At 43.8% G+C, this 26,195-nt stretch overlaps 1 long non-coding RNA gene across 1 annotated transcript; it reads left to right on the top strand.

Moving 5' to 3' along the window:
* Positions 1-14,539: 14,539 nt before the first annotated feature.
* On the top strand, positions 14,540-24,346 carry LOC135487434 (uncharacterized). Its single transcript, XR_010446848.1, has 4 exons — positions 14,540-14,573; positions 22,594-22,665; positions 23,513-23,532; positions 24,135-24,346. It is a non-coding gene; the product is annotated as an uncharacterized LOC135487434 (long non-coding RNA).
* Positions 24,347-26,195: the final 1,849 nt, after the last annotated feature.

The raw sequence follows: 26,195 nt of genomic DNA, 5'->3' as shown, positions 1-26,195 counted from the left end.
GTGATGTCCAAAAAGACACGATGTCTCAATCCCAACCCAGAGATTGTTCGCTCTGTATCCAGTGATGTCCAAAAAGACACGATGTCTCAATCCCAACCCAGAGGTTGTTCGCTCCGTATCCAGTGATGTCCCAATCCCTAAACTCGGAGGTTGTTCCCTCTCCGTCCTGATGATTAGATCAGAAAAAGACAAGGTGTCTCAATCTCTAAACCAAGAGATTGTTCCCTCTCGGTCTTGCTTATTATATCAGAAAGACAAGTTGTCTCTCAGGGGTTGTTCCCTCTCAGTCCTTTAGATTACATCAGAAAGACGAGGTGTCTCAGTCACTTATCTTGGAGATCGAGTCAGATCGCATGGTGTCTCAATCCCTAAACTCCTAGCTAGCTCCGTCGAGTTGATTATATCAGAAATACAAGGTGTCTCAGTCACATAATATCCAATAGGTTGACCAATCTCTGTCTTGGAGATCATGTCAGAACGCCATGTGCCCCTAGGTTGCTCCGTCGTGCTTTTTATTACAGAAAGACAATGTCACAATCCATTACCTTGGCGGTTGGTCCTTGTGTTAGGCATCCCGGTTAGATAGACTGGGCAAAAAACTATGACGGTAGTTTGACATTTAATTTAATTTTGATTTTATAATTTACATCAATAGAAAGAACTATTATATATAATATAATATGATATATATATATAATATTATATATATAATATAAAGAAATATAATAAAGAAGAGTTATTAAAACGTGTGATCGTCTTTTCCCAATAAACGGAGCACTTCCAATCAGGGAGTTCAAAGAAAAGCGGCCATGTCTAGTGCCAATATATCTTCCTTGGCTTATATTCCCGCAAGTAGCGACATTTCTTCATGTCCTTCATCAGGATCGACAAGTCTTTCTCGGTTTCAATATTCGTCGGGGAGTAAAACAGTTCTTGCTTTGGTGTTTTAACATCGGTGCAAAATGGCGTTGTGTTCCGTCTGCGGTGAACGGCGTTTGGATCAGTCCCTGCTGGTCGCACGGGAGGCTTCTTATCGTCGGTAGTTTCAAACTTCTTAAGAAATGCGTCTATTTTCACACAACTACTTTTTGATTCCAGCGCCTGAATAAAGAAGGGTATGCAGATCAGAAATGGATTCGAAGAGTATAAGTGGGATAAAGGATCATACTCCAAGTACACGTACGTTCGCACCCTTTTTCGACTTTTAGGACCCTTCTCACCTCTGTGCGCAAGTGTACGCATATTACATGTAGATCGTGAGAGTAAGTACATGTATAGGAAAAAGGAAAATATTATTACATTAGTACTGCTGACAAAATCATAATCAGATACTATATCGACACTAGGAAGATGCTGTCGCGACAAATTTAAGTTTAGCGCAATAGTGTGCAGGTTCCATTTCACTCACGAATTACGATTTCCGTAGACGAAATCAACAACGGAATAGCAAGTACCGCGCCTCTCTGTGCGGAGGTACTAGGCTGTCCCTCTTATTCCCGATCTTTGGCTTGCAGCCGTATACGATTATGTGCGGTGCGGCATCTATGCCCACAAACAGGAACATATATACATTACCGCTCTTTGCAGAAGCCTCGCCCTTGCTGATATGCACCGTCGCTTCCCTGTCATCTCTTCCTCGTCGGACGCCAGCCGGCCCGGCACTGAGGTCTTGGACCTGCGGTGATCATCTGTAGACCCCTCAGCAGACTTGGTGATTTGCTCTGAGCCGTGCTTCGAGGTGGCCTGCTTGAAGAGTTGCAACCGGAGATTTGAAGAAGGGGCCGCAGTGACAGCGTCTGAATATGAATGGCGTCGGAAGGTGAGGTCGCTATCGGAATCATCTGATTCGAGGAGTGGCCGGACCTCAGAAATGGCTAGGACCTCAGACGCGCGTCTGGTCTTTGGTCTGTCGGGTTTCGGAGTCTTAGGTGGACTAGGTGTTTTATCCAGTGTTTTCGGGCTGAGCGTCCGCGCCAGAGGCGAGATTCCATTGCATTCAATCTTTGGGGCGCACGCTGAGGACCCTCTTTTGGAAGCGTGCGTTTCCTTATCTCTTGAAGGAGAAGCATTGCTATGGCCAACATGAGTCGACGATCCCATCTGAGAATGCTCCAAATGTTCTCGATCTTTCAAATAACAACTTGGCACCCGGAATATTGTAGATTGTGAGTTCATACTCCCGACAACGAACTTGTGATTGTGCAGGCCGTCGGACAACGCCGGTGAATCTGTCGTGTCGATCCTTCTGTCGTCTTTGTTTTTAACGCGGAATTTGCAAGCGTCGCATTGAGGTTTTATATGATATGAAGCCTTATGAAGCTTGCCCCGTCTGTCCAAGAGTAGATAGCCCGAGTCATTCTGTCTGAATCCACTTCCCGTGTCCTCCATTACCAGGTCCGGTTGCTGAGGCCCCTTCATCAATCGGATGCTGCCACTCGGTAAGTGCCAGACGTATTCGTTCTGGTGAGCGCGGAGATACGGATGTTTCTTAACCTTGCTATCTTCGATCATTTTACATTTCACATTCCGAGCCTCCTCGGACAGTTCTTTTACTGATTTCTCAATCGCTTTCATGTCACGATCATACTCATTCCGCGTGTCCTCATCAGTGGTGTCACTGATGTTGCTCAGCTTAGCTTTCAGGGCATGAACAGAGTGCCTGTAATCAGTAAAATGGTGGATTGTGTCGATATCTTTCTTGAGCTGATGAATGGAGTTATGAATATTCATGTCAATGGATGACTTTCTGGTCCCGTCGTGGTGAAATGCAAAGCCAGGTTGTACATCATCAACGTCCTCTCCTTTATCTCCTCCAAGACTCGGACATCCTTTCCTAAACTTACGAAAGTTCAGCTTCATTATATGCTGACTACTATTAATCCTTGACAACATAACTCTCTGTTGTTTTTCAAGGAGTTCTACCTCTTTTGATAATTTACGTTCCACCACGAGATTTTTGGGACACTCGACGACTCTTACACCGAAGAATGTCTCCTCTGGTGCCATTCCGCGCTTCAGAAACTCACGGTTTTTCTCGGAGTTTGTGAGGTACCGCTTGACTGCGAGCACCTTTGTCGGGTCGTTGTTACTGTCAGCCATAGTTGGCATCAGTTTTTACCAGCGAAATATTGAGAATTTTTGACGAAAGTCCAATTCCATTGTGTTGGGGAAGTCACATCTTTTTCCTTGCTCCGCCATCATGCATGTCATGGACACTGGCAATCTGTGGACGTCCATTGACGTCACGTGACGTCATGGCCATTCAACACTGGTGCTCGTAGTATTACGTCACGCACTGTCGTCCGCAGTGCCAGCATTTGAAAGGTCAAGTTTTCTTTTTGCTTCCACCACTGAAATGCCAAAAGAAAATCGACGGCACTAAAACAACATGACGACCAGAACTTCTCCGACTACCCCAAAGGTAGATAGTCAAATTGACTATGACAGGTTTAAAAATCATCCTAGTTATTCAAGTGGCCGGACGTCGGTTTTCGGTGGAGGCGATCCAAGTCCACATGTAGACCTACACACGTCGCAGGTAAGAAGTAATTCGATATACACTTCATCAAAAGGAAACGTTTTTGAACGGCCTGCAGGTACAAGTTCTCGACCATCAACGCCCTCGATGAGTCCACGAGACTACATCCCACGTGACTGCAACCCTATTCGGCAGGATCCAGAAATAAACCTTTCACCAAGGCGAGTTTATCGTAACCCACTGACTGGTGAAGGCGTGGAGTATGTCGACAACCTTGCAACAGGAGCATCGACATCAGCATCAAGGATCGCCGCCGAACGCCCTAATACCCCGTCAACTCGGCAGCCCCCTGGTGGCAAGTCAACTATCTTTTTTGGATAGACACGTTTCGACGGTCAAACACTTGAGCAATTTTCGTCTCAACTTTCGTTTGCTGTGACTATTTTATTCGCGACAGCAAACCTAACCGGTCAGAGGATGAGAGATTTCTATTCTACGGTTGAAAAAAGCGCAAAACCTACGATCAAGCAAAGGACGAAACCTATCAGTCTGATGAAATTCTACAAAATATTTCTATCTAATAAAGTTCTAAAAATGTGAACACAAATTTGTCGGGTAATTCTTTTGTTTCACGCACCCTAGTACTCCATAGGTTCTTTACTGATTTTGTTCTAAAGTGGGACAAAATATATATTGTTCGGAGGCCATGCAGACCAAAGTTATACATGTACTTATATCATTCTGTGGGTTTTGGATGAGCTTTAGTGTTTCTTAGATTGGCAAAATGGAGTCACAATTACTTTCCCCTTAACCCTCAAAATAAATGTTTGGTTGATATGGCCAAAAACTCATTATTTCAAAAAATCAGTGGAAGCGCATAACGGCGTTGAAACCAAGAACAATAGACACAAAAACAACGTATTGATTCTATTCAATTGAAAATTTCAATCAAATATATAATCCAAAATTAAAAAAAGATCAATGAGCTGATCGAGTTATGGCTGAGCGCCTAACCATTCATCTGACATTGGAGATGGAACCAGGTTGTTTGTTTAATAATACATGAAATTCACAATTGGGAGTGTCATTGATCCAGCTATTACTGAGTAACTCGCTGATTGCTTGCGTGATCATATCTTTCAAGGTGCGACCACGGAAATTTCAAGCCGAACGACCACTTACAGGGATGTAAATCTTCCGATTTTAAGCGGATTTCAGACTTCTTTTCTCTAACTAAATGCTAAATTTGATAGCTCGAATGGACAGTCTTTATCTGACCTCTCCGTGGATCTTTGAATTCTTTTAATTTGACCAAAAATAAGCATGTAGAGGCATTTTGTGCAGGATAGTGCTGATTAAAGGAAAATTAGATTTTTACAAGAAAGAAATGTCAGACACTTTACCTTGCTCAATGCCATCCCTGACATACATGTAGCACCAACTGTGGTTAAATGCATTTAACCGGTCTGATGGTTCTTTAACTATGGCAAGGTTAATAACATCTAACCACAGTTCGGGGTCGGAAACTGAGGAGAGGCCTCTTTCGGCGACTTTGTGTATCCTTAATCTGACCTCTATGACTCGTGCCCTGACGTGGTCTCCCTTCAACCGAATCGAGTTGCTATACATCGCCCAGTGTGCGGCGGGCATTAGCGTAATAGTAAGGCCGGTTGCTAAGTTCAGAGATCGTCACGAACGCTATCATTTCACGATAACAGATTGTTGACATCACCTTAATCTTCGAGAGCGTTTTCTTACTTGTAAGTGCAATATCGCCCGTACGATTTTGCAGCGCAAGTGTCTTCAATTTTCGACTCCTAATAAAAAGAGATGCTCATGGAGCGTTATTTAATCACGCTCGTTTGTCTAGCACATTACGGGCCACGGGCAGAAGGAAATGGTACACAACACGGGGCAGAAGGAAAAGGTACAAATGTTGTTGCTGTGGGAGGAGGTAAGCGTATCTCGACTTCAAGATATACTTTTCTTCTCGCACCGGCGCGCGCGTGTTTGAAAGCTCAGCAATGTCAAGGCCTAGCAATGCATGCTCGTGAGTCATGTATACACCAACCGAAGTGGTCCTGTCCAAATCTGCGTGTTTAAATACATATGTATATTTCGCGCAAACGTGTACGCATGCAGTTAAAAGAATCGCCCTGTTTTGCAGAAGCGTAGGCACATCATGGACAATCATCTACTTCTCCTATAGTTTGCCACGCCAACCACGCCAACTATTTGGGAGGAGTAGATGAATGGCCCCTGTGCGATCTGTGCTAGGAAAAATGGCAGTACTTAGACAACAATCGTTCATTTTATGTGCAGTTCCCACTCCACGGAAAACAAACCTAAAATGGGACTTGCCCGTCAACTATGCATTTTGTTAAAATTAGTTCGCGTGAAAAAGTTTTTATCTGATCTATTCCTTGCTCGGAGAGACTGGTGTTTTAACGTCTCCTGTACTGCTTTAGGAGTGTATAGTCTACGCATGCGTTTATCTCATCGATAGTTCCCAATTTGCTCGGTGGAGTCAGTAAAGACAGGTGAAAAATCGGTAAGATTCAGCGTCGAGTTGTTGCACATTTCGTTGGTAAAATGCTTTACATGAATGTGACACTGACTCGCAAGTGTGCTGATAGAACACTTCAATACTGAGAACACTCTTTAGTAGCTTGTTTATGTTTCTTCAGCGATTTCGGTGAGCCTGCTGAATGGGAAGGACAAAAATATAAGGTATATTTGTCGGCGTCTGTAGTGATACGTTAATGCCATCAAAAGGGACTCATTGAAGTGGCCGGACGTGGGTTTTCGGTGGAGGCGATCCAAGTCCACATGTAGACCTACACACGTCGCAGGTAAGAAGTAATTCGATAAACACTTCATCAAAAGGATACGTTTTTGAACGGCCTGCAGGTACAAGTTCTCGACCATCAACGCCCTCGATGAGTCCACGAGACTACATCCCACGTGACTGCAACCCTATTCGGCAGGATCCAGAAATAAACCTTTCACCAAGGCGAGTTTATCGTAACCCACTGACTGGTGAAGGCGTGGAGTATGTCGACAACCTTGCAACAGGAGCATCGACATCAGCATCAAGGATCGCCGCCGAACGCCCTGATACCCCGTCAACTCGGCAGCCCCCTGGTGGCAAGTCAACTATCTTTTTTGGATAGACACGTTCCGACGGTCAAACACTTGAGCAATTTTCGTCTCAACTTTCGTTTGCTGTGACTATTTTATTCGCGACAGCAAACCTAACCGGTCAGAGGATGAGAGATTTCTATTCTACGGTTGAAAAAAGCGCAAAACCTACGATCAAGCAAAGGACGAAACCTATCAGTCTGATGAAATTCTATACAATATTTCTATCTAATCGTAATAAAGTTCTAAAAATGTGAACAAAAATTTGTCGGGTCATTGTTTTGTTTCTCCATAGGTTCTTTACTGATTTTGTCCTAAAATGGGACAATATATATATATATATATTGTTCGGAGGCCATGCAAGCCAAAGGTGGCAATGTCCTCCGAGTAATACTTTAACATTCTGTTGGTTTTTGATGAGCTCTAGTGTTTCTTAGATTGGCAAAATGGAGTCACAATTACTTTCCCCTTAACCCTAAAAATAAATGTTTGATTAATATCGCCAAAAACTCATTATTTCCAAAAATCAGTGGAAGCGCATAACGGCGTTGAAACCAAGAACAATAGACACAAAAACAACTTATTTATTCTATTGAATTGAAAATTTCAATCAAATATATAATCCAAAATAAAAAAAGATCAATGAGCTGATCGAGTTATGGCTAAGCCCCTAACCATTCATCTGACATAGAGATGGAACCAGGTTGTTTTTTTAATACATGAAATTCACAATTGGGAATGTCATTGATCTACTGAGTAACTCGCTGATTGCTTGCGTGATCATATCTTTCAAGGTGCGACCAGGGAAATTTCAAGCCGAACGACCACTTACAGGGATGTAAATCTTCCGATTTTAAGCGGATTTCAGACTTCTTTTCTCTAACTGAATGCTAAATTTGATAGCTCGAATGGACAATCTTTATCTGACCTCTCTGTGGATCTTTGAATTCTTTTAATTTGACCAAAAATAAGCATGTAGAGGCATTTTGTGCAGGATAGTGCTGATTAAAGGAAAATTAGGTTTTTACAAGAAAATGCATTTAAATGCATTTAACCGGTCTGATGTTTCTTTAACTCTGGCATGGTTAATAACATCTAACCATAGTTCGGAGTCGGAAACTGAGGAGAGGCCTCTTTCGGCGACTTTGTGTATCCTTAATCTGACCTCCATGACTCGTGCCCTGACGTGGTCTCCCTTCAACCGAATCGAGTTGCTATACATCGCCCAGTGTGCGGCGGGCATTAGCGTAATAGTAAGGCCGGTTGCTAAGTTCAGAGATCGTCACGAACGCTATCATTTCACGATAACAGATTGTTGACATCACCTTAATCTTCGAGAGCGTTTTCTTACTTGTAAGTGCAATATCGCCCGTACGATTTTGCAGCGCAAGTGTCTTCAATTTTCGACTCCTAATAAAAAAAGATGCTCATGGAGCGTTATTTAATCACGCTCGTTTGTCTGGCACATTACGGGCCACGGGCAGAAGGAAATGGTACACAACACGGGGCAGAAGGAAAAGGTACAAATGTTGTTGCTGTGGGAGGAGGTACGCGTGTCTCGACTTCAAGATATACTTTTCTTGTCGCACCGGCGCGCGCGTGTTTGAAAGCTCAGCAATGTCAAGGCCTAGCAATGCATGCTCGTGAGTCATGTATACACCAACCGAAGTGGTCCTGTCCAAATCTGCGTGTTTAAATACATATGTATATTTCGCGCAAACGTGTACGCATGCAGTTAAAAGAATCGCCCTGTTTTGCAGAAGCGTAGGCACATCATGGACAATCATGTACTTCTCCTATAGTTTGCCACGCCAACTATTTGGGAGGAGTAGATGAATGGCCCCTGTGCGATCTGTGCTAGGAAAAATGGCAGCACTTAGACAACAATCGTTCATTTTATGTGCAGTTCCCACTCCACGGAAAACAAACCTAAAATGGGACTTGCCCGTCAACTATGCCTTTTGTTAAAATTAGTTCGCGTAAAAAAGCTTTTATCTGATCTATTCCTTGCTCGGAGAGACTGGTGTTTTAACGTCTCCTGCACTGCTTTAGGAGTGTATAGTCTACGCATGCGTTTATCTCATCGATAGTTCCCAATTTGCTCGGTGGAGTCAGTAAAGACAGGTGAAAAATCGGTAAGATTCAGCGTCGAGTTGTTGCACATTTCGTTGGTAAAATGCTTTACATGATTGTGACACTGACTCGCAAGCGTGCTGATAGAACACTTCAATACTGAGAACACTCTTTAGTAGCTTGTTTATGTTTCTTCAGCGATTTCGGTGAGCCTGCTCAATGGGAAGGACAAAAATATAAGGTATATTTGTCGGCGTCTGTAGTGATACGTTAATGCCATCAAAAGGGACTCAATGTCAAGTGCTTCTTGTCATGAAATAGTTCTATGAATTAAAACTGTATAGACCATAATGCAGCGATGGTGCATCAAAATTGAATTCGAAATTCCTAGCTGAACCTTATCATTTCAATGATTTGCCGGTAATATTTTGCGACCGATTCGTTGAACAAGTATTAGTTGTTGTCTTGTTTGGTGAACTGCCCGCGAAATGGCGCTGAGAATCAGTGTTGTTCAATGAGCCGCGCTCGAGGAGTATATCTTTGTTTTGCGAGCCGGAGACCAGACACCTTATAGGCCTCTCAATCAGTAAGCCGGGCTTGCTTGGCGAATATCGCACGAAATGCTTGGTATTTATGGGAAGGAAACAAGTTATCAACATATCAAATAATCACATCGTGATTGAAAATGCATTTTCATTCAACCCTGGCCTATCAGTTTGATGAACTACTACGCTCTCTCCAGAATCACCACGAAGGACCGCGTAAAATACGTCCAGTGGACATCATATTTTCGTCCCGTCCTGTGGTACTACCGAAAACGTCACGATGTACGACTACTTTCCGTTGATCTCTCAATATATGCTGCTTTCTCTATTGCACTTTACGTACGACCGCATGTATTAGAGCCTTCATCTTTTAAAGTGATATTCTACACTCACCAAGAACGTTTTAACGCCATGCTAAGGATCGAGAAACGTCGTAGGGTCTATTTCGATTATACTTTTGATAAGCGGAGGGCTAACATGTTAAAAGGGGGCAAGACACCGGAGTTTTCAATTCGGCCAAAGGAATGGAGTGTTATTGTCGCTGCTGTTGACAGAAAATTGGATAATCATATGATATACATCAATGGTGTGAAAAAAAAACTTGAAAAAGTGATCCCCACAATATGGTGGCATCCGTCTAACTATGCGGCAATTATTGGCTGTTACAAATTTCCATGTTTTTTTGCAGGAGAAATGTCGTCTTTTCTAGTCTACCCTTATATTCTGAATGGAACCCAGATTGAAGACATGTATAGGGAAGGTAGGTTGAGGTTATTTGTATAGGTTCAGTGTGTAAGTCTATAATGAATAATATGATAGAGCCATCTTCAAGACTCGCAATTGCTATCGGTAGCTTAGTGCATTTACTGGCGTACTTTTGCTCCGGAGCAAATACTAGCTATCCTCTCATTAGGAGATTGATGATGGAGCAAACTCTACCAGTGAACTATCAAACATCGCAGCATTTGAGTGAAATACAATTGTTGATGAAGGCCTACCAGCCGAAACCGACAAGAGATTTAGAATCAATAATAAAATTTACTTAAACGAATGTTGTTCATGCGTGTTATTTTGCCTCGTGAATGCTCATTTGGGAAACTACCATGATCATCGTCGTCGTCATCATCATCATCATCATCATCATCATCATCATCAGCATCAACCTCCCCATCATCATTGATGGACAGCGGTAGCAGTGGAAGAGAGTGGGCCTCATGGTTCGACTGCCGGCCGAGCCACTGCTTGGTTCCCCGACTGGTTGAGTGCAAGAGAGCGCCTTCTGGTTGCTCCTCCTCATCCTTGAAAACCTTGCTTAATTTCTGTGGAGACCGGGGCTCTGAGCAGGGAAACATGGAAAAATGCTATAAAAGCCTCAACATCATAATCTTGATTTGTTCGAAGGGAGTACGTATGTTCGGTGAGCGGTTGATCTTCAAGGCCAATCGGGTAACAAACACGCAGGCATGCACTCGTGTTTGAATATCAGCATGATTTCGGCATTTACGCGCTGTTACATGAATGAATTTTTCATGTTATTTTTTGTTCTCGGAACTGTACGCACATTCTACATTCCACCTACAATTTACCAATTAGCCTTTCTATGTCGGATAAAAGTGAGTTATACCAATATACTCTATGTCTCTCGCTTATGATAACGGCAGTCAATTATATGTAGTATAGACAATACATTTTTATGAGAACCAGGCCACATCTGAGAAAAACTGGTATGACCAAGAACGGGCCATTTGAAACGGAATACTGACAGAGTGGGCCTCATGATCAAGAGGTCGTGGGTTCAACTCCCGGCCGAGCCACTGCTTGGTTCCCAGACTGGTCGAGTGCAAGTGAGCGCCTTCTGGTTGCTCCTCCCCAACCTTGAAACCCTTCTCCCCGCGGACATTTTAGGCTTGAATGTGAGCAGTGCCACTTTTCGTGAAATGGCCAATAGAACTAGAATTTTTACTCTTTAATCATAAATGTCATGTATTCAAATGTTCACGTCAATTTTCTGATTTTCAGGAAGAAATGCTGGTCTTTGTCGTCAGAAGTCTATCTTCTCTGACCAAAAATATGCGGACTCGCATTTTTCGTGTTCGGGTACTTTGCAAAGATGAACGCCTCCTTTCCAACAAGAAATTTGATGAAGATTCCTTCAGCAAATATTTGAGTGGTGTAGGAACAATGAAAACAAGGATTGACTGTGCACGGGATATCCCTGAATCACGAGATTTTAGAGACACCTATATCTAAGGAAGATCACATCATGTAGGATGTTGATTTTTAGATAAATCACATCGATCGATAAAGAGACAAGTTTGTGTGGCTAATGCTGACCGTTCTCGAATTTTTAGAATATCATTCGATTCTGACCTTGACCTTCTGGCTAATCTCACCATCAGAAAGGACTTCCTCGAAAACCTGTGTACAGATGCTGCTACCAGGCCATTACCTAGTATCCCGCTCAATGAGTTATGAGCAAGTTCCAATTCATGAGCTGTTTGACCATGACCTTCACGGTCTTCACATTATCTGAGTGTAGATACTAGCTTAGTTGGCGGATGAACTTATGAGCTGATTTCTATTGGAAATTTGACCATGACCTTCAGACCCGCATTTCAAGGTCATCCCATTTTCTATAATAGCTATATAACACCGACTAACAATCGAATTTATACTGTCAAAAAGAATACCTGTTTTTATTTGGCAAGTCTCATTTAACACGAGAATGGACGGAGAGCAAGTACGCATGCGCCAAGCTAGGACCAAGGAGTCGACCTCCTCTAAGCCCGCCTCCAACACCTCGTCATCCGCTTGGCCGTCTCCTGCGAAAACAATAGCTGGAAGCCAAGTTGCCAATCCAGTGTTTTATCAAGGGTCACATCATTACGAAGTCCGTGTATTTGAAGTATATAGAAGACGGTGATGCTACATAGGCCAGGGTATGACAGACCCCATCCTGGCACCAGTAGTTTTCAATATACTCCGCCTCTCAACGGATATTTCAATCATGTTGAAGAGAATCAAAAACCTGTATCTCAGGATGGACAGACCCCGGACACGGAGACCAATTACAAGATGGTTTCCGATCTAGTGGATCAGAGGCCATGGTCAGCCCTTACCACATATAATTAATATCACGTTATCAGATAAGAAGCAATGATGTTCTGATAAAACAGAAGAATACCTTGCATAGCGCACACGGAAATCTACATGTTGCGCAGATAAGGTAACTCGTCATCGCCATTCAACACTGGTGCTCGTAGTATTACGTCACGCACTGTCGTCCGCAGTGCCAGCATTTGAAAGGTCAAGTGCTTTTTTTGGCACCACCACTGAAATGCCAAAAGAAAATCGACGGCACTAAATCAACATGACGACCAGAACTTCTCCGACCACCCCGAAGGTAGATAGTCAAATTGACTATGACAGGTTCAAAAATCATCCTAGTTATTCAAGTGGCCGGACGTCGGTTTTCGGTGGAGGCGATCCAAGTCCACATGTAGACCTACACACGTCGCAGGTAAGAAGTAATTCGATAAACACTTCATCAAAAGGATACGTTTTTGAACGGCCTGCAGGTACAAGTTCTCGACCATCAACGCCCTCGATGAGTCCACGAGACTACATCCCACGTGACTGCAACCCTATTCGGCAGGATCCAGAAATAAACCTTTCACCAAGGCGAGTTTATCGTAACCCACTGACTGGTGAAGGCGTGGAGTATGTCGGCAACCTTGCAACAGGAGCATCGACATCAGCATCAAGGATCGCCGCCGAACGCCCTAATACCCCGTCAACTCGGCAGCCCCCTGGTGGCAAGTCAACTATCTTTTTTGGATAGACACGTTCCGACGGTCAAACACTTGAGCAATTTTCGTCTCAACTTTCGTTTGCTGTGACTATTTTATTCGCGACAGCAAACCTAACCGGTCAGAGGATGAGAGATTTCTATTCTACGGTTGAAAAAAGCGCAAAACCTACGATCAAGCAAAGGACGAAACCTATCAGTCTGATAAAATTCTACAAAATATTCTATCTAATAAAGTTCTAAAAATGTGAACACAAATTTGTCGGGTAATTCTTTTGTTTCACGCACCCTAGTACTCCATAGGTTCTTTACTGATTTTGTCCTAAAGTGGGACAAAATATATATTGTTCGGAGGCCATGCAGACCAAAGTAATACATGTACTTTTATCATTCTGTGGGTTTTGGATGAGCTCTAGTGTTTCTTAGATTGGCAAAATGGAGTCACGATTAGTTTTCCCTAAACCCTCAAAATGAATGTTTGATTAATATCGCCAAAAACTCATTATTTCAAAAAATCAGTGGAAGCGCATAACGGCGTTGAAACCAAGAACAATAGACACAAAAACAACTTATTGATTCTATTCAATTGAAAATTTCAATCAAATATATAATCCAAAATTAAAAAAAGATCAATGAGCTGATCGAGTTATGGCTGAGCGCCAAACCATTCATCTGACATTGGAGATGGAACCAGGTTGTTTTTTTAATAATACATGAAATTCACAATTGGGAGTGTCATTGATCCAGCTATTACTGAGTAACTCGCTGATTGCTTGCGTGATCATATCTTTCAAGGTGCGACCAGGGAAATTTCAAGCCGAATGACCACTTACAGGGATGTAAATCTTCCGATTTTAAGCGGATTTCAGACTTCTTTTCTCTAACTGAATGCTAAATTTGATAGCTCGAATGGACAATCTTTATCTGACCTCTCTGTGGATCTTTGAATTCTTTTAATTTGACCAAAAATAAGCATGTAGAGGCATTTTGTGCAGGATAGTGCTGATTAAAGGAAAATTAGGTTTTTACAAGAAAATGCATTTAAATGTATTTAACCGGTCTGATGGTTCTTTAACTCTGGCATGGTTAATAACATCTAACCACAGTTCGGGGTCGGAAACTGAGGAGAGGCCTCTTTCGGCGACTTTGTGTATCCTTAATCTGACCTCCATGACTCTTGCGCTGACGTGGTCTCCCTTCAACCGAATCGAGTTGCTATACATCGTCCAGTGTGCGGCGGGCATTAGCGTAATAGTAAGGCCAGGTTCAGAGATCGTCACGAACGCTATCATTTCACGATAACAACCTTAATCTTCGAGAGCGTTTTCTTACTTGTAAGTGCAATATCGCCCGTACGATTTTGCAGCGCAAGTGTCTTCAATTTTCGACTCCTAATAAAAAAAGATGCTCATGGAGCGTTATTTAATCACGCTCGTTTGTCTGGCACATTACGGGCCACGGGCAGAAGGAAATGGTACACAACACGGGGCAGAAGGAAAAGGTACAAATGTTGTTGCTGTGGGAGGAGGTAAGCGTATCTCGACTTCAAGATATACTTTTCTTCTCGCACCGGCGCGCGCGTGTTTGAAAGCTCAGCGATGTCAAGGCCTAGCAATGCATGCTCGTGAGTCATGTATACACCAACCGAAGTGGTCCTGTCCAAATCTGCGTGTTTAAATACATATGTATATTTCGCACAAACGTGTACGCATGCAGTTAAAAGAATCGCCCTGTTTTGCAGAAGCGTAGGCACATCATGGACAATCATGTACTTCTCCTATAGTTTGCCACGCCAACCACGCCAACTATTTGGGAGGAGTAGATGAATGGCCCCTGTGCGATCTGTGCTAGGAAAAATGGCAGCACTTAGACAACAATCGTTCATTTTATGTGCAGTTCCCACTCCACGGAAAACAAACCTAAAATGGGACTTGCCCGTCAACTATGCCTTTTGTTAAAATTAGTTCGCGTAAAAAAAGCTTTTATCTGATCTATTCCTTGCTCGGAGAGACTGGTGTTGTTATGTTCCCATGTAGGCCGGTGAAGGCCACAGAAACAATCTACGAATCGGCTTCTTGAACAAACTATTTATTAAGCAACACACAACAGAAGTACCAATATTACACAGGCGCATGAAATACTAATGCGCGTTAGCTGGCACAGGCACATGAAGTATATCAAGACATAACATCCCTCTCCTCCTTGAAAATGATCTTCTCTGACAGTGACACTTAGTACACAGTTTACTTCCAAAACAATTCTTGAAAATAATTACTGAATGAACTTCTGTCCTTGAATTATCATTCAACACTGATTAGAATGTCCAACATACTAGATAAATGCAACGGTATGCATGTGAAATGTCCTCTACTTAAAGAATGAAATGGCCAGGGCCATTGTGCTCACCTTATGTGGAGGAAAGATGGATAAAGAGCATGGTATTGTGTCATGTAGTGTTAGGTTTGATGTAGGTCCAAGCAATTACAATTTCCCCAAAATGGCCAATTTACAGTACATTCGACCTCTGTGACCTTGAAAAGTAGGTCAAATCAAAGAAGACCCGGGTGACACATTGAATGGTTGTTAGAATTAGATGTACCTATGATATAAAATTGGTGCCAATCAGGCAAGTAATACTAGGAATAATGGCATTTTGAAGAATTTAGGATTTGGCCCCCTCCCTGGAGGCCAAACGGCAAATCAGATCGCACCAAACTTCGGTACCTGAGACCACCTGACCAAGGGGTACATGTGTACTTAATTTGTGATCAATAGTCATTGCAGTTAAGAAACGTGCCATAGTTACGGCCTGACGGCCAATTTACGCCATTTGACCTCTGTGACCTTGACAAGAAGGTCAAATTAAAAACCTGTGTGACATATATTGTATGGCGGTTAGATGTACCCATGATATCAAATTGGTGGCAATCGGGCAAGAAGTTAAGGAATAATCAAATTTTTAAGGTTTTTGGATTTTGCCCCCTGGTGGTCAAGTGGTGAATCATATTGGACCAAACTTCGGTCCCTGAGATTACCTGACTAAGGGGTAAATGTGTACCAAATTTGGGATCAATAGTCATTGCAGTTTAGAAACGTGCCATCGTTACATCCTAACGGCCAATTTACACCATTTGACCTCTGTGACCTTGAAAAGGAGGGCAAATCAAAAACCCGGAGGATATATGATGCACCTTTGCTAGAAGTACCTACCATATTTTTTTCAAAATTTCCCGACTACTATTAAGGGAGATATTGCATATTTTCACTTTTAACGTTTGGCCCCCTGGTGGCCAAACCATGAAACGAATCAAACCGAAACTTGGTTTTCAAGGTGTCATTACACAAGGGTACATGTGTACCAAGTTTCAACTCAATAGCTCTAACAGTTACGAAACGTGCCCTGCTAACGGACGACGGACGACGACGGACGACGACGACGACGACGACGACGACGACGACGACGGACGACGGACGCCACGGTATGGGATAAGCTCACCTCTGCTAAGAGGTGAGCTAATGAAAAGTCCACTTAGGTCTCAACAGACTCTAAAAGGAAAAGTCTAAAATCTCGTGCGCACACATCTGGCATCTGATTAAAACACAATACACTAACATGATTGGCGATTGTCCAGTCACAATAATCAGTAGCAAACCATAATATAGTCACTAAACTTGACAGGTTGTCTGCGGGTTCTGGACGATCTCCGAAGTGCTGGCATCTCATCTGGAGGTTGTGTCTCGGGGTGCGATGTCTCTGTGTGAGATGTCTCGGTCTCGGCGTGATGATGTGGAGCAAGATCGTGAGCGAGATCTGCTTCTGGAGCGGGATTCTGTCGTGCGCCATCAACGTTTTGACGTGGCAAATCGATGTTTTGATGTGCATCTTCTTCCTCCCTCTCTCGATTGTAATGCATCGGCAGGACACGTTTGAAGAACGTGACGTTACGAGTGATCCTATGTCCCGACGGTCGTTCAGCGGTGATCATATTCCCATTTCGATTGATGATCTGCAACGGCTCTGGGCTAAACGGTGTTGACAACTTGTTCTGGCGTTGCTGTTTGACCAGGACATGATCTCCTACGGACAGATCAGATTCTCGAGCGTGTCGTTTAGCATCGGTGTTGACTTTGGTTTTGTCTTTGCTGACGTTATCGTTGTCTCGGATCTGACGGTCAATGTTGGTGGATGAGTAGCGGGCGTTGCTATTCATGTCTGGTAGCTGTGTCTTCATTTTACGATGCTGCAGGGCTTCAAACGGTGATGTACCAGTGGTAGAGTGCGGTGTGGCTCGGTACTGTCTCAGAAACTTTTGCAGTTCTTGACGCCAGTTCTTCCCTTCAAGATGGGCGCAACGTATGGTTTTACCGACTGACTGCATAAACTTCTCCGCGTCTCCGTTGGCTTGTGGGTACAATGGCGTTATCTTTCGATGGTGGAATCCAAGATAATCTGCAAAGTTGGTAAACTCTCGTCCGTTGAACGGCGGGCCATTATCGCTCTTCAAAGTGACGGGGATTCCTTGGCGGGAAAATATAGCGTCGAGCTTTGGTATTACCACTTTGGCTGCAGTTGACGTAATCGGCTCAACCTCAGGGAAGCGGCTGTACTCATCTATGACTACCATGACGTAATCAGCTGTTGGCACTGGCAAAGGTCTGAAGAAATCAATTGACAGGTCTTTCCATGGGGCATCAGGCAATGGCGTTGTCATCAGCGGCTCTGGTTTCTCTCCTTTTCGGCTTGTCGCTGCTTGACAGGGCAGGCATCTGTTGATCTCTTCCTCGACTTGTGAATCGATGCAAGGGAACCATACTTTCTCTCGGATGAGGCGTTTGGTCTTCACGATCCCTTGATGTCCAACATGGGCCAGTTTTACAGCTTGTCTCTGTAGGCGTTTGGGTAGTACCAGGCGGGTGCCTCTCAGTATCATACCATTGTGGACTGCTAGCTGGTCTCTCTGAGGGTGAAAGGGCATAAGGTCTGGATCGTGCTTCGGCCATTTGCTGGTCTCAAGTGCTGCTTTGACCTTCGTGAGAACTGGATCTTCGGCTGTGCTTGACTGGACTTCAGGTAGAGTCATAGCTTTAGGGACGGCGTTCGTGCAAACGTAGTTTACATAATCTTCGGCAATCTGGCTAGGGTCGGCTGGGCTCTCTTCACTCTGCTCAGATGGGTGTCTGCTGAGAAAATCGGCAGGATTTTTCTCATTCCTCCCAGGGCGATATTGAAGATCACAGTCATATGGAGTTAGGCGAAGTCTCCATCTTTCAATACGGGCTGATGCTGGCTTCTGGCTATTGAAGATACCAAGTAACGGCTTGTGATCGGTGAAAACGACGAACTTTCTCCCATATAGATATAGGTGATAGTGTTCTACGGCCCATACGACGGCTAACATCTCTCGCTCGGTTTGGGAGTATCTGCTTTCGACGTCAGATAAAATCTTGCTGCCGTAGCTGACCACTCGACCTTTCTGTGTCAAAATAGCTCCGAGGCCCTTGGGTCCTGCATCTACTGCTAGCGTTGTTGGCAACTCGGGGTTGTAGTAGGCCATGACTCTGGAACCACTGCCAGTGAGGGTTTTCTTCAACTTGTTGAGTGCGTCGTCGTGTACTTTGGTCCATTTCCACTCATGCTCTTGTCTCGTTAACTCACGGAGGGGTGCTGTGATCTCGGCGTAATCTGGGATGAATCTAGCAAGATACTGGGCCATTCCAAGCAAAGACTTCACTCCGGTGACATCTGTTGGTGCAGGGGCGTCTTGGATTATCTTGATCTTCTCGGCATCGGCAGTAATCCCTTTGGCGCTGAAGATGTGACCATAAAACTTGACACTTGGCTGGTAGAATCGACTCTTCTCCATGTTGAGGATTATACCTTTCTCTTTCAATCTTCTCAGGACAGCGATGAGGTTTCGATCATGCTCTTTACGGTCTTTCCCGTAGATGATGATGTCGTCAGAAATGTTTTTACATCCGGGTATGTCACTGAGGATCTCTGCCAAGGCGTTCTGGAATATCTCAGATGCAGCGTTAATTCCAAAAAATAAGCGTTTGTACCTCCTGAGTCCTAGATGGGTTGTAAAGGTTGTGATGTATCTCGATTCTGGCGATAACTCGAGCTGGTGGTAAGCGCTGGAAAGATCTAACGTGCTGAAGACTGTAGCACCGTTCAGGTCTGTCACCAGATCATCCATCGTTGGCATTGTGTGGCGCTCTCTCTGTATAGCCTTGTTAGCTTCTCGCATATCGACGCAGATTCTAACTCCACCTGATCGCTTAGGGACAATGACGATTGGGCTAACCCATGGTGTTGGACCATCTACCTTTTCGATGATGTCAAGTCTCTCGAGTCTTTCAAGTTCTCGTTCAACAGCTTTTCTGATGTGAAAGGGTATTCTTCTGTGACGTTGTCGCTTCGGCATCACGGACTTATCGATGTATAGCTTCACGGGTTTTCCTTTGATTTTACCAATCCCAGTGAACATGTCTTGAAACTCGCTAAGATTTTCAGGCAGGTTGGGTGACTGTGCTTCATGTATCATCTGAATAATACCTAGAGCTGTAGCTGAGGTGAGTCCCAAAAGGTTTCCTCCTGTACCAGTGGTGACATAAAATGAACAATATTCAGTGTTGTCGCGAAACTGAGCTGCAGTTCTAAACATTCCGGCTATTGGTAGGGGCTGTTGGCTACCATACGTGAAGATCGTAGTGTCTGGCTTCATCAACTGGAGGCTTGGCTTCATCGTCTTGATGGCTTGGAATGTCTTCTGGTCGATTAAATTCACAGAGGCTCCGCTGTCGATAAGCATAGGAATGCGAACTCGTCTTGTCTTCTTACCAATGAAAATGTTGAAAATCTTCGGCTTGACTTTTGTTATTGTTGTCGCTGTGATGGTTGTGCAGAAAACATACTCAACATTGTCACTTTCTTCACCTGGGTTAGCAGAGTTGACGTGCGAACTTGACTTGGGTGTTGTCTGCTGTGTGTGTGATGACCGGCATACACGGGCGAAGTGATTCATGCGATGACATTTGTTGCACTCTTTACCATTCGCTGGGCATCTGGCCTTATCACGATGAGGTTTACCACCACAGTATCCACACTGTTGGCTGTTATGACGTGGTCTGCTTTCTTTGGCGTCGGGCTGTCTTGAGTGATCATTGATACCATCAGTAGGCTTGGATGATTTAGAGCGATATCTGCGACATCCTTTGTTGTTGGACCGATAACGACTGCGGGCTGTGTGATCGACTCTGTTTACAGTCTGGGGCTTGGAGCTGGAGGATCCTTCAAGTTGTGTGGCTTGAGCCTCGCTAATCTCAAAAGCACGGGTAGTTTCCAGTAGCTTCTTGAGATCCATGTCTTCTCTCAGGGCTTTACGGCGAAGTTGGTGACTTTTGGTACCAGCGATAATCTGGGCGCAGATCTCTTTCTCAACATCAGCGAAGTCACAAGTTTTCGATAGCTGTCGTAAACGGGTTTGATAAGCATCCATGGTCTCATCGGGCTGCTGGGTGGCTTTACGGAACTGGAAAACCTCAAAGGCAATGTTGCGTTTTGGCTTGAAATAGTTATTAAGAACTGTCTTGGCCGTATCGTAATCTGCATCTGCACCGGTATCTGCTAGGGTATCGAAGATCTCGTCAACATCTGGTCCGGCAAAATGTTACAGCAGGGCTCGCTTTCTGCTTGGATTGGTGATGCCTATACCGGTAACTAGTCTTTCAAAACGTTTCAGCCATTTTTCCCACCTCTGACCAGTATTGTGGTCTGGTTGTAGCTCAAACTCAGGGAAGTTGGGCAGTGTCAAGACTTGCTCAACGGCTGGGGCAGCAACGGCTGGGGCAGCAGCAGCAGGGGCTGGTGAAGGCATTCTCTTCTTCTTATTGGAAAAACATCAATGTGTGGACGGTGCTGCCGTGCGACGGTGAACGAACGAACTACGAGAAATCAGCGGGGCGTCTAGCGTGACTTCTTTTGCAGCTAATTTCTGACGGATTACGTGCAGTTCGTAATGTATCAGGGGCTTCTGGGGCTTCTATACATAGTTATCTGGCGTTACCATATCGTGGGCGTCCTCGTCGCCAGTGTTATGTTCCCATGTAGGCCGGTGAAGGCCACAGAAACAATCTACGAATCGGCTTCTTGAACAAACTATTTATTAAGCAACACACAACAGAAGTACCAATATTACACAGGCGCATGAAATACTAATGCGCGTTAGCTGGCACAGGCACATGAAGTATATCAAGACATAACAGGTGTTTTAACGTCTCCTGCACTGCTTTAGGAGTGTATAGTCTACGCATGCATTTATCTCATCGATAGTTCCCAATTTGCTCGGTGGAGTCAGTAAAGACAGGTGAAAAATCGGTAAGATTCAGCGTCGAGTTGTTGCACATTTCGTTGGTAAAATGCTTTACATGAATGTGACACTGACTCGCAAGCGTGCTGAAAGAACACTTCAATACTGAGAACACTCTTTAGGAGCTTGTTTATGTTTCTTCAGCGATTTCGGTGAGCCTACTCAATGGGAAGGACAAAAATATAAGGTATATTTGTCGGCGTCTGTAGTGATACGTTAATGCCATCAAAAGGGACTTAATGTCAAGTGCTTCTTGTCATGAAATAGTTCTATGAATTAAAACTGTATAGACCATAATGCAGCGATGGTGCATCAAAATTGAATTCGAAATTCCTAGCTGAACCTTATCATTTCAATGATTTGCCGGTAATATTTTGCGACCGATTCGTTGAACAAGTATTAGTTGTTGTCTTGTTTGGTGAACTGCCCGCGAAATGGTGCTGAGAATCAGTGTTGTTCAATGAGCCGCGCTCGAGGAGTATATCTTTGTTTTGCGAGCCGGAGACCAGACACCTTATAGGCCTCTCAATCAGTAAGCCGGGCTTGCTTGGCGAATATCGCACGAAAAGCTTGGTATTTATGGGAAGGAAACAAGTTATCAACATATCAAATAATCACATCGTGATTGAAAATGCATTTTCATTCAACCCTGGCCTATCAGTTTGATGAACTACTACGCTCTCTCCAGAATCACCACGAAGGACCGCGTAAAATACGTCCAGTGGACATCATATTTTCGTCCCGTCCTGTGGTACTACCGAAAACGTCACGATGTACGACTACTTTCCGTTGATCTCTCAATATATGCTGCTTTCTCTATTGCACTTTACGTACGACCGCATGTATTAGAGCCTTCATCTTTTAAAGTGATATTCTACACTCACCAAGAACGTTTTAACGCCATGCTAAGGATCGAGAAACGTCGTAGGGTCTATTTCGATTATACTTTTGATAAACGGAGGGCTTACATGTTAAAAGGGGGCAAGACCCCGGAGTTTTCAATTCGGCCAAAGGAATGGAGTGTTATTGTCGCTGCTGTTGACAGAAAATTGGATAATCATATGATATACATCAATGGTGTGAAAAAAAAACTTGAAAAAGTGATCCCCACAATATGGTGGCATCCGTCTAACTATGCGGCAATTATTGGCTGTTACAAATTTCCATGTTTTTTTGCAGGAGAAATGTCGTCTTTTCTAATCTACCCTTATATTCTGAATGGAACCCAGATTGAAGACATGTATAGGGAAGGTAGGTTAAGGTTATTTGTATAGGTTCAGTGTGTAAGTCTATAATGAATAATATGATAGAGCCATCTTCAAGCCTCGCAATTGCTATCGGTAGCTTAGTGCATTTACTGGCGTACTTTTGCTCCGGAGCAAATACTAGCTATCCTCTCATTAGGAGATTGATGATGGAGCAAACTCTACCAGTGAACTATCAAACATCGCAGCATTTGAGTGAAATACAATTGTTGATGAAGGCCTACCAGCCGAAACCGACAAGAGATTTAGAATCAATAATAAAATTTACTTAAACGAATGTTGTTCATGCGTGTTATTTTGCCTCGTGAATGCTCATTTGGGAAACTACCATGATCATCGTCGTCGTCATCATCATCATCATCATCATCATCATCATCATCATCATCATCATCAGCATCAACCTCCCCATCATCATTGATGGACAGCGGTAGCAGTGGAAGAGAGTGGGCCTCATGGTTCGACTGCCAGCCGAGCCACTGCTTGGTTCCCCGACTGGTTGAGTGCAAGAGAGAGTGCCTTCTGGTTGCTCCTCCTCATCCTTGAAAACCTTGCTTAATTTCTGTGGAGACCGGGGCTCTGAGCAGGGAAACATGGAAAAATGCTATAAAAGCCTCAACATCATCATCTTGATTTGTTCGAAGGGAGTACGTATGTTCGGTGAGCGGTTGATCTTCAAGGCCAATCGGGTAACAAACACGCAGGCATGCACTCGTGTTTGAATATCAGCATGATTTCGGCATTTACGCGCTGTTACATGAATGAATTTTTCATGTTATTTTTTGTTCTCGGAACTGTACGCACATTCTACATTCCACCTACAATTCACCAATTAGCCTTTCTATGTCGGATAAAAGTGAGTTATACCACTATACTCTCTGTCTCTCGCTTATGATAACGGCAGTCAATTATATGTAGTATAGACAATACATTTTTATGAGAACCAGGCCACATCTGAGAAAAACTGGTATCACCGGGCGTCTGATTACAGTCAGTTAAAACGAGAACAGATCTGCAGTCAATTTCGTAAGAAAGTAACACTCGAATTTTTTTGGATTTTTTCACTCAGAAAATGCAGGAATTGAACGAAATATATAACATTTCATCTAAAACTTTCAAGTCCGAAGTATCTAAAAAAATTCTTACTTTGCCAGAATTTGACAGTATGACCAAGAACGGGCCATTTGAAACGGAATACTGACAGAGTGGGCCTCATGATCAAGAGGTCGTGGGTTCAACTCCCGGCCGAGCCACTGCTTGGTTCCCAGACTGGTCGAGTGCAAGTGAGCGCCTTCTGGTTGCTCCTCCCCAACCTTGAAACCCTTCTCCCCGCGGACATTTTAGGCTTGAATGTGAGCAGTGCCACTTTTCGTGAAATGGCAAATAGAACTAGAATTTTTACTTTTTAATCATAAATGTCATGTATTCAAATGTTCTCGTCAATTTTCTGATTTCCAGGAAGAAATGCTGGTCTTTGTCGTCAGAAGTCTATCTTCTCTGACCAAAAATATGCGGACTCGCATTTTTCGTGTTCGGGTACTTCGCAAAGATGAACGCCTCCTTTCCAACAAGAAATTTGATGAAGATTCCTTCAGCAAATATTTGAGTGGTGTAGGAACAATGAAAACAAGGATTGACTGTGCACGGGATATCCCTGAATCACGAGATTTTAGAGACACCTATATCTAAGGAAGATCACATCATGTAGGATGTTGATTTTTAGATAAATCACATCGATTGATAAAGAGACAAGTTTGTGTGGCTAATGCTGACCGTTCTCGAATTTTTAGAATATCGTTCGATTCTGACCTTGACCTTCTGGCTAATCTCACCATCAGAAAGGGCTTCCTCGAAAACCTGTGTACAGATGCTGCTACCAGGCCATTACCTAGTATCCCGCTCAATGAGTTATGAGCAAGTTCCAATTCATGAGCTGTTTGACCATGACCATCACGGTCTTCACATTATCTGAGTATAGATACTAGCTTAGTTGGCGGATGAACTTATGAGCTGATTTCTATTGGAAATTTGACCATGACCTTCAGACCCGCATTTCAAGGTCATCCCATTTTCTATAATAGCTATATAACACCGACTAACAATCGAATTTATACTGTCAAAAAGAATACCTGTTTTTATTTGGCAAGTCTCATTCAACACGAGAATGGACGGAGAGCAAGTACGCATGCGCCAAGCTAGGACCAAGGAGTCGACCTCCTCTAAGCCCGCCTCCAACACCTCGTCGTCCACTTGGCCGTCTCCTGCGAAAACAATAGCTGGAAGCCAAGTTGCCAATCCAGTGTATTATCAAGGGTCACATCTTTACGAAGTCCGTGTATTTGAAGTATATAGAAGACGGTGATGCTACAGAGGCCAGGGTATGACAGACCCCATCCTGGCACCAGTAGTTTTCAATATACTCCGCCTCTCAACGGATATTTCAATCATGTTGAAGAGAATCAAAAACCTGTATCTCAGGATGGACAGACCCCGGACACGGAGACCAATTACAAGATGGTTTCCGATCTAGTGGATCAGAGGCCACGATCAGCCCTTACCACATATAATTAATACCACGTTATCAGATAAGAAGCAATGATGTTCTGATAAAACAGAAGAATACCTTGCATAGCGCACACGGAAATCTACATGTTGCGCAGATAAGGTAACTCGTCATCGCCATTCAACACTGGTGCTCGTAGTATTACGTCACGCACTGTCGTCCGCAGTGCCAGCATTTGAAAGGTCAAGTGCTTTTTTTGGCACCACCACTGAAATGCCAAAAGAAAATCGACGGCACTAAATCAACATGACGACCAGAACTTCTCCGACCACCCCGAAGGTAGATAGTCAAATTGACTATGACAGGTTCAAAAATCATCCTAGTTATTCAAGTGGCCGGACGTCGGTTTTCGGTGGAGGCGATCCAAGTCCACATGTAGACCTACACACGTCGCAGGTAAGAAGTAATTCGATAAACACTTCATCAAAAGGATACGTTTTTGAACGGCCTGCAGGTACAAGTTCTCGACCATCAACGCCCTCGATGAGTCCACGAGACTACATCCCACGTGACTGCAACCCTATTCGGCAGGATCCAGAAATAAACCTTTCACCAAGGCGAGTTTATCGTAACCCACTGACTGGTGAAGGCGTGGAGTATGTCGGCAACCTTGCAACAGGAGCATCGACATCAGCATCAAGGATCGCCGCCGAACGCCCTAATACCCCGTCAACTCGGCAGCCCCCTGGTGGCAAGTCAACTATCTTTTTTGGATAGACACGTTCCGACGGTCAAACACTTGAGCAATTTTCGTCTCAACTTTCGTTTGCTGTGACTATTTTATTCGCGACAGCAAACCTAACCGGTCAGAGGATGAGAGATTTCTATTCTACGGTTGAAAAAAGCGCAAAACCTACGATCAAGCAAAGGACGAAACCTATCAGTCTGATAAAATTCTACAAAATATTCTATCTAATAAAGTTCTAAAAATGTGAACACAAATTTGTCGGGTAATT

Source organism: Lineus longissimus, chromosome 5 (assembly GCF_910592395.1).
Source record: "Lineus longissimus chromosome 5, tnLinLong1.2, whole genome shotgun sequence".
NCBI classification, from domain to species: Eukaryota; Metazoa; Nemertea; class Pilidiophora; order Heteronemertea; family Lineidae; genus Lineus; species Lineus longissimus.
The sequence above is the reverse complement of the archived record's forward strand: the minus strand, read 5'-3'. Positions and strand labels throughout refer to the sequence as shown.